The following is a 9,526-nucleotide window of genomic DNA, read 5'->3' as shown; positions in this document are numbered from 1 at the left end:
TCCAAACAAACATATAATGATGGTTCTCGTAATCTGACATTAGGAAATCATTAACAACACATGAGGAAGAGCAATACTAATTCTGGTAGACATTATTTTCTTCCAAATAGCTTTATTTTGTAAAAAGAACAATCAGCTATATATAAAGGTGAGAATTGTGAGAAATAAAAATATAATTTATTATTACATTGTAACTATCTTTTTTTTTCTTCTTTTTTTTTTTTTTTGAGACAGAGTCTCACTCTGTCGCCCAGGCGAGAGTGCAAGGGCGTGATCTCGGTTCCCCACAACTTCTGCCTCCTGGGTTCAAGTGATTCTCGTGCCTTGGCCTCCCAAGTAGCTGGGATTACAGGCATGCACCAACACGCCTGGCTAATTTTTGTATTTTTAATAGTGATGGGGTTTCACCATGTTGCCCAGGCTGGTCTTGAACTCTTGACCTCAGGTGATCCACCTGCCTCAGCCTCCCAAAGTGCTGGGATTACAGGCGTGAGCCACCACACCCGGCCCATTGTAACTGTTTTAAGAAATCTTTGCCGAGTTCAATTCTTTTCCAAAGTCCCTTTATAATGATTTCATGCAAGTTTAAAATAGGCAATTTTTCTGAGTGCTCATAAAAAAGTGTCCTGAGACTTTTGTCCATTTTTCATAGTTGATCCTTTTGAAGTAGTTAGGTTAAGTAACCAGTACAGTAAGTAACCAGTACACGTCTATAATCCCAGCACTTTGGGAGGCTGAGGAGGGCGGATCACCTGAGGTCGGGAGTTCAAGACCAGCCTGGCCAACATGGCGGAACTCAGTCTCTACTAAAAATACAAAAAATTAGGCACAGCACGCACCTCTAGTCCCAGCTCCTCGGGAGGCTGAGGCATAAGAATCACTTGAACCTGGGAGGCACAGGTTGCAGTCTGAGATCATACCACTGCACTCCAGTTTTGGCTACAGAGCGAGACTCTGTCTCAAAAAAAAGTAACCAGTGCGAGTGCATCCTTCACATCTTGTTTCATCTATTATGTGATTAAAAATCATAAACTTTACTGAAAATAAAAACTGCCATGATCTAAAAGCTGTCAAATGGTTCTGGGTATAAAGATAAGTGGACGCAGGCAGTGAGAACTCTTTTAAGCGTTCTTCAATCTGGTGACATTACAGCTAAATAAGTTTTTCAATGTGCAAAGGATACTTAAATAATTTTTATTCGGCCGGGCGCTGTGGCTCAAGCTTGTAATCCCAGCACTTTGGGAGGCCGAGACGGGCGGATCACGAGGTCAGGAGATGGAGACCATCCTGGCTAACACAGTGAAACCCCGTCTCTACTAAAAGATACAAAAAAACTAGCCGGACAAGGTGGCGGGTGCCTATAGTCCCAGCTACTCGGGAGGCTGAGGCAAGAGACTGGCGTGAACCCAGGAGGCAGAGTTTGCAGTGAGCTGAGATTCGGCCACTGCACTCCAGCCTGGGCGACAAAGCGAGACTCCGTCTCAAAAAAAGAAATAATAATAATAATAATTTTTATTCAAGTAAAATTCACATAAGAGAAAATTAACCATTTTCAAGTGTACAGTTCAGTAGCATTTGGTACATTCACAATATTGTGCAGCCAAAAACATTCTTTTTAAAGCACCTTTATTTTCACAGATCATTGAGCACAGAATTATTCACCAAATATTAATACATGTTTTCTCTAAAGACTTCAATCGTTTCAGCTAAAAGAGGCCAAATATCAAACAGCTATCTAACAGTGACAATTCTTTGTCTTTTCTGAGGCTGACAAAGGTTTTCAACTCTTTTCAGCAGAAAAAGTCAACAGAAATCAAAGATGCTGTTAATGTTGCTGAGAAAAAAATTCATGCTCCCATTATGCATTTGAAAAAGTCAGGAAAGCTCAGTGACCTACAGGATAGGTCATGTTCCACAGGCTTTCTGAGAGGGAACAGTCAGAATTTCCAGAGTAAATTTGATAGGTTTTAAATGACTTTAGCAGTAATGATTACATGCTGGCATTTGTATTTGTTAGTACTGTATGGTTTGGTCTTGCAATTCTTTGGTTAATTAGCAACTTCAAATATAACACTCAAGTATCTGGAAAAGCTGGCCGGGCGCGATGGCTCATGCCTGTAATCTCAACACTTTGGGGTGGCCGAGGTGGGAGGATCACCTGAGGTCAGGAGTTCGAGACCAGCCTGGCCAACATAGTGAAACCCCATCTCTACTAAAAATACAAAAATTAGCCAGGCGTGGTGGTGGGCACCTGTAGTCCCAGCTACTCGGGAGGCTGAGGCAGGAGAATGGCGTGAACCCGGGAGGCAGAGCTTGCAGTGAGCTGAGATCCGGCCACTGCACTCCAGCCTGGGCGACAGAGCGAGACTCCGTCTCAAAAAAAAAAAAAAAAAAAAAAAAAAACCAAAAGTTAACCAGGTGTAGTGGCAGGTGCCTGTAATCCCATCTACTCAGGAGGGTGGGGCAGGAGAACCACTTGAACCCAGGAGGCAGAGGTTGCAGTCAGCGAGATTGCACCATCGCACTCCAGCTTGGGTGACAAGAGCAAAACTCTGTTTCAAAAAAAAAAGAAAGAAAGAAAAAAGCTAGTTAAATGGTTCATTTGAAGATAAACATTCTTAAACACTTACTAGATTTCACTCATTTAAAAAGTTCAATTTCTCCCTTCTACCTTTGGAGCTCCCACCAGTACCTCCTACTGGTAGAATCTAACAGTAAGTTTGCTGGCAAGAGAGCCTGGGACACCCAGATCCTACACCCAAGAGATTTTGCAAACTCCCAGCCTTTACACCACAGAGCCAAGTAGAAAAGATCCACTGTGGCTGTAGGAGACAATCGGCCAATAACGAGCATAGCCCACGGCTTTGACTACTCAGCACCCGCACCCTTCAAGGCACAGTCAGCTAAAAGAGCTAACAAGCCAAACGCTCTGCCTTACAAGATGCAGTTATACTTTGCAGAAATAAACACACTCTCACTTTCCCCCTGAAAATGGGAAACCGAACGTCCCATCAGCCACTGTATCCTCCTCTGAGTAATATCAGTTCCTGCCTCAGTATTCTGTAAACTGAAGACCAAATTGTAAAGTTAACTATCACCTGCCCTGGTATCAGGGGAGACCATCTCTTTGGCCACCTCTCCATCCAGGAAGCTGGGTCTAAGATTTCCTTGTAGGCTGGGCGGCGTGGCTCACGCCTGTAATCCCAGCACTTTGGGAGGCCGAGGCGGGCGGATCACCTGAGGTCGGGAGTTCAAGACCAGCCTGGCCAACATGGCGGAACTCAGTCTCTACTAAAAATACAAAAAAAAATTCGCCAGGTGTGGTGGCGGGCTCCTGTAGTCCCAGCTACTGGGGAGGCTGAGGCAGGAGAATGGCGTGAACCAGGGAGGTGGAGCTTGTGGTGAGCCGAGATCGCGCCACTGCACTCCAGCCTGGGCGACAGAGCGAGACTCTGTCTCAAACAAACAAAAAAATTTCCTTGTTGTCTTTCAGGGATGTTCTGCAGCTGTGCCTTCCAGCTGATGCCAGCATTTTATAAGCTAAGCCCAAGTTTTGTTTGGGTTTCTCCTCAATGAACAGGTCATAGAAAACTCCCCATAAGAATGGAAAATTCCCCATGAGGACTAGGTTATGTGGACCCTAACACATCATCTCACAACCCTTAGAGGCTTCCTGATCTAAATCATGGTGAAATAAATGACATCTATTTTTCATCTAAGTGCTTGCACCATTGGGTTCTTACATAGCTATTGTAATGAAGCAGGTTCAGAAATCATACCTTTACATCAGCTGGGAAAAAGGGGACTAATTCAGGTATTTCCTTAAAACACCCAGAGCCTACCTGAGAAGTAATGAGAACCCAAATGAGCACCTACAGAAGGAGCAGGATTGAAAAAAAGAAAAAAAAAAGCGTCAGGAAAACCAAAACAGCACAGAATTAGACTTGGAGAAAATTAGACCTTCTTTCCCATCCCTATCCATTCATTCATTGCTTCTTTTTTTATCTTATTTTTAAAACACATTTATTCATGTGTTCTGACATTTATCAAGCATCTACTTTATGCCAAATGCACAGTAGATGCAGTTGTGAGCCAAACAAAGCCCATGCCCTCAAGGAGCCTCTGTCGCAGCAGAATGTGCCACATTTAGCAGACCTGCCACTCACTAGCCATGTGGTTACTCAGAACTTTCTGCGCCTCAGTTTTCTCACCTGTAAAATGGGTCAATGTGGTGCCTCAGGTTGTTATGAGGATTAAATGAGTTCATGTATATAAAGTGCTTAGAACAGGGCCTGCCGCATCATAAGCACAGAGGAAATGTGAGTTTGTCTTACATTCTATTTTCTATCCACAATTTCACACAGAAAGAGAGGAAATTTGAGGAGGGAATCAGTAGCTATTAGGAGGCAGGGAAGCCAACGTCCTCATGTTATAGACATGGACAAGGACGCCCAGGTACCACAGAGTATAAATGGTGGTATGCAGATCATCTGAGGCCAGGGTGGGCTTTCCGAGGAGTGGTTTGGGAGATCCTAGCATGGCACTGCTGAGTCTGGCAGATTGACTATATGTGCTAACCCTGTCACTCCCTACCTATGTAATTCTGGGCAAGCTTTATTTACCCTTGGGGAGGAGAAGGAGGAAGATCTTGAGAGCTGAGGTTCCTGGCTTCTGAAGGGCAGAAACAGAGCAACTAGGTTTACACAGGAGCCCAGGAGTGGCGCTTCAGGGTTCTCTGGGCCCCTGCATGACTCTTCAACAGTTTCCAGTTTTGTGCTGCTCCTGTTCAGGTTCTGAGAGAGGGCCCTGCTTTGCACTACCCTGAGTTACTTACCCAACCTTTGACCGAAAGGAAAGGAAGCACTTGAGTGCTATTCATCAAGACTGGTCCTGTGGGGAAGACTATTTCCACAAAGCAAAATAGTCATGCTCATACCAGAAGAAAAGGAAATAGGCCTGGCCAGGAACGCCTAGCAGACACCCACTACACTCAGCTCACTGGCCTGGTCTTGCCCGGCGGGGGTGGGGAGACTTGCAAATGTGCTGAACAAGGGCTGCATTCTCCCACTGATCTCAGAGTAGGTTCAGAGAGCAGGGCTCCAAGTCTGGTGGGGCAGCCCAGCCCTCCTCAGCTTGGTCAGTCTCTGCTTCCAGGCCAACTACTCTAGGAATATCTATTTCTCAGTCAGATGAAGGCAAATTGGGTCTGCAACATATTTGCTTGTTTGCTAATGATGTTTTGCTGATTTCCAAATGCATAAGCCTATGCAGTGGCTACAGCAATGGTATGGAAACTCTCACCTACCATCAGCCTCTCTCGGCCTCTGGATTCATGCAAAGGTTCTATGTCCGTTCAAGTCCTCCAAGAAGCAGACACCAAGAAGGAATGAATAGGGCAAGGATTTTATTATGCCTGTGAGAGATAACAGAGAGGAAGCTGGGAAAGGTTGAGAGCAGCATTAGACCCCATGCAAGTCTGACTTGAGTGAAGGAGAAAGGGAAGAAAGACTAGCTGGAGGTGTCCTAGACCCTTATGTGAACTAAAGAAGGTTCCACAAGGCCAAAGGAGAGCCCTCAAGACAAAGCTGGCCATCAGAAGAAGTCCCCATCTTCCAGGACCTGCCTTAAAATGCCTGGCTAAAGTGTCTAGTCCTTGACTTAGAGCAGTCAGCAGCCCTGGTCATTTATGCCCCTGTAGTTTGAGGTCCATAAGATGCATTCTATGAACACAGCAAGTTCAAAGTCACTTAACCTCAAGGGTGTATTCTGCCCAGAAATATGAAATTCTGAGAATTCAGGTCTGTAGACTACAAATATTCATATAACCTATAAACGATTATTGATTTCATTTTATACCTTCCTTATGGGGTCTCTGCTGTTTTTGTTTTTTTGTTTGTTTCTGTTTAGCACCTATCTTTTGCTAAAATACAAGATATTTATGACTAGGAGCTCTAGGTTCTATATTTCTTGACTTCAGCCTTAGCAATGTAGAGGGGTAGTTTCTGGAAGAAGTATAATTACAGAAAATTACCTCTGATCCTGATGCTGATGCCCAGCTGTGCAGCCTTAGAACTTGTTTTATTAACTCGCCCATGAGTTACTAGGCCTCCCATGAACTGAATTCACACGGCTGGTTTATACAACATCATCATAATTGATTAATGTTAAAAGCAGATCAAATCTTTGTAGTGCACCACAATTGTGGCCTTGATGCTACACGTGTTAGATTTTCAGGCAGCCAGATTATAGCTCAAGATCGCAAGATAAGCATGGCGACATACGAAAGAGGGTGGAGGGCTTTTATGCATCTCCTCTGTGGCGTAGGCCAGGCAGGGTGAGCTTCTGTAGGCAAGGGGAGAGGGATGCAAGGTTCTGAGGTCTTCTCTCTGGCAGGTGCTGACAGGGTAGAGACTCAGCCTTAGTAATAACACTGCTTCTCTCCTTCTAATGTCTCCTTCCGCAGTTAACGAGAACTTTGATCTTGCTGCACAATTCACTCATGTATTCAATACGTATTTGTTAAGTATGAGTATGGTTAATTGTCGTGGGTATTGGGAACACAGTGATGAATAAGGTATGAGCCTACTTTTCCTTTGCAGCAATAATATGAAATATCCAGATGGCTGACTAGATTGTATCGCAGGGAGACCCCACCATCTGCTTCCTCTTATTCATGGGGGTAATGGCACCAGTGGTTTTTACTGCACATTCTGGAATTTGGACTCAGTGGAGTTCTCACAGGTCTTCAGAAATCTGTTTACCCATTTCTGGTGGACTCCTTGTCTCATTCCTAGCAGCTGTTTTGCTCCTTCCCTTATTCTCTAATCCCAACACTTGCCCCATCTTAGTGTCTGGTGACCTCACTTCCTATTCTTTTGAGAAGAGAAGAGTCACTTGCCCAGAACGATTTCAGCTTCCTGTCTCTGCCTGTCAAAAATGTCTGTGTCCACACTGACTTTCTCATCCTTCTCCCTGTGTCAAAAAAGGAAATACACTTCCTTCCTCCCAGGGTTACCTCTGTAATCAACCCCACCCTTTTAGCTCATTTTGCAAACTTGTTCCCACAACCACTTCCTCTACTCTGCAGCCTCAATCTTCCCTTACCCCTGGTTCCTTCTTTTCAGCTGACAAACATCCCTGTCTGCCACTCCCCAAAAAAGAAAACACTTCCCTGAACCCTTCTACTTCTTGGAATTACTGATCTTGCTTCTTCCCAAACAACTTAAAGTGGTCTACGCTTATGGCCCCCAACACTTGGGCCAATACCAAGACTCTGCAGCACATGACATTGTTCCCATTGCTTTCTGAGCCTGTCCTGCCCTGGGTGCCATAAAGCTGTAATCTTTAGGGTCTTGTTCTCTGAACATCTATCTGCCATTGTCAGTGGCTCCTCTTTATTTCCTTGCCCTTCCCAACCACCACTCCTTCTCTCCCCCACCACCACCACAGTTCTCTCCTGGCTCAGAATCTCTTTTGTTTTTTGTCTCCCCTGCTGAATGTCTCAGCCCTCATGGCTCCATAATCATTTCTGTGCTTCCTAATTTGCTTCTCAAATTAGGATTGTGAAAGTTTACCTTTCTCTCAAATTGCTGACCTACATTGCCTGTGCAGCAGACTTGGATGTCTTGCCAAGCACCTCAAGCCAAATTCATCATCTTCTCACCAAACCGGTTCTTCCTGCTGCCTTACCTGGCTTAGTTTTTGCATCATCATTATTTTCAGGCATCCTTCTTTTCCTTTGTGCATATTTGAGCAGTTTTCAGGACCTGTAAGTGTTGCCTCCATCATCTCTCCTCACATGCTGTCATTCCTTTCAAATCCCTTTCAGGCCACCACTCTGATTCAATGCCTCATTGTTGGGTTTTATTATTTACATAGTATCCTAGTTAGTCTCCTTCCACTAGTCTTTTCCTCTTTAGGTGCCTTCTCCTCAATGATATGAGGTATATCTTTCATTTTTATTTTATTTTATTTGTTTATTTATTTTTGAGACAGAGTCTCACTCTGTTGCCCTGGCTGGAGTGCAGTGGCACAATCTCGACTCACTGCAACCTCCACCTTCCGGGTTCAAGAGATTCTCCTGCCTCAGCCTCCCAAGTAGCTGGGATTACAGTTGTCCACCACCACACCCAGTTAATTTGTACTTTTAGTAGAAATGGGGTTTCATCATGTTGGCCAGGCTGGTCTTGAACTTCTGACCTCAGGTGATCCACCCACCTCGGCTTCCCAAAGTGCTGGGATTACAGGTGTGAGCCACTGCATCTGGCCAAGGTACATCTTTTACATCACAGTAGAACCATGTCATTTCCTGGTATTAAAAAAAAAAAAAGTCAATATGTCCCTATTATCTACCAAATGGAAGAAAAACTCCATGGTATAGAATCCTAGTCCATTGTAGTATGGCCTCAAATGCTTTCTGACCTTGCCTTACTTGATTTAACCTGTATACCCTATTTTTCATTCAAAATTTAACTAGTCTCAAACACAACCCCCATTTTCCCACTTCCAAACCTTGGCTTATTTTGTGTCCTATCTCAAATGCCTTTCCTTTTCACCCTGCCTACCCCATTGAAATCTTAACTGTCATTCAAAGTTGACTTCAAGTTCACTACTTCCATGAAACAGTGCCCAATTTTTCCATGTGGAAGCTCTCTCACTGTTTGGAGCATCTTGTGGTACTTACTACAATTTACCTAATAACAAGACACACTAAAATGAAGGTCTTATCTCTGCTAGTCATTCGTAAATAAGCTTATGTCAGATTTCTCTTTGCCTCTCCTCATACAGTATGGTATGTCCTCATACCATACTTATCTCCTCATACAGTATGGTATGCATCTCCTCATGCTCAAAGTATGGTCTACATCATTAAGCACACTGTTCAATTCAGCTGAATTTTTTTTTCATTTTATAGCAAGGCTGTTTAGATAAAGTCAACAGTAGATTGATGTACGTTCTGGAACAAGCTCCTTATCTCATGGCAGATTATTACCAAACAGCTCATTGACTGGCACCAGACCGTGGTTCACACGTTAAGTAGTATTGCCTTAAAAACAGTACCTTTCAATAGATTTTTTTAGAAAGACATATTTTAGGTTCACAACAAAATTGAGCAAAAGGTACAGAGAGTTACCATATCCTCTCTGCCTCGACACAGGCCTCCCCAACTAAACATCCCCCACCAGAGTGGAACATTTGTTACAGTTGATGAGCCCACATTGACACATCATTATCACCCGAAGTCCATAGTTTACGTTAGGATTCACTCTTGGTGTTATATATTCTAAGAGTTTGAACAAATGTATAATGACATGTTTCTACCACTGTAGTATCATACAGAATATTTTCACTGTCCTAAAAGTCGTCTGCGTTCCACCTATGCTTCCTTCTCCCTAACCCCGGCAACAACTGGTCTTTTTATTGTCTCCCTGATTTTGCCTTTTCAAGAATGTCCTGGCCGGGCGCGGTGGCTCAAGCCTGTAATCCCAGCACTTTGGGAGGCCGAGACGGGCGGATCATGAGGTCA

Source organism: Colobus angolensis, unplaced genomic scaffold, assembly GCF_000951035.1.
Source record: "Colobus angolensis palliatus isolate OR3802 unplaced genomic scaffold, Cang.pa_1.0 Scaffold42, whole genome shotgun sequence".
Taxonomy (NCBI): domain Eukaryota; kingdom Metazoa; phylum Chordata; class Mammalia; order Primates; family Cercopithecidae; genus Colobus; species Colobus angolensis.
Note: the sequence above shows the minus strand (reverse complement) of the source record.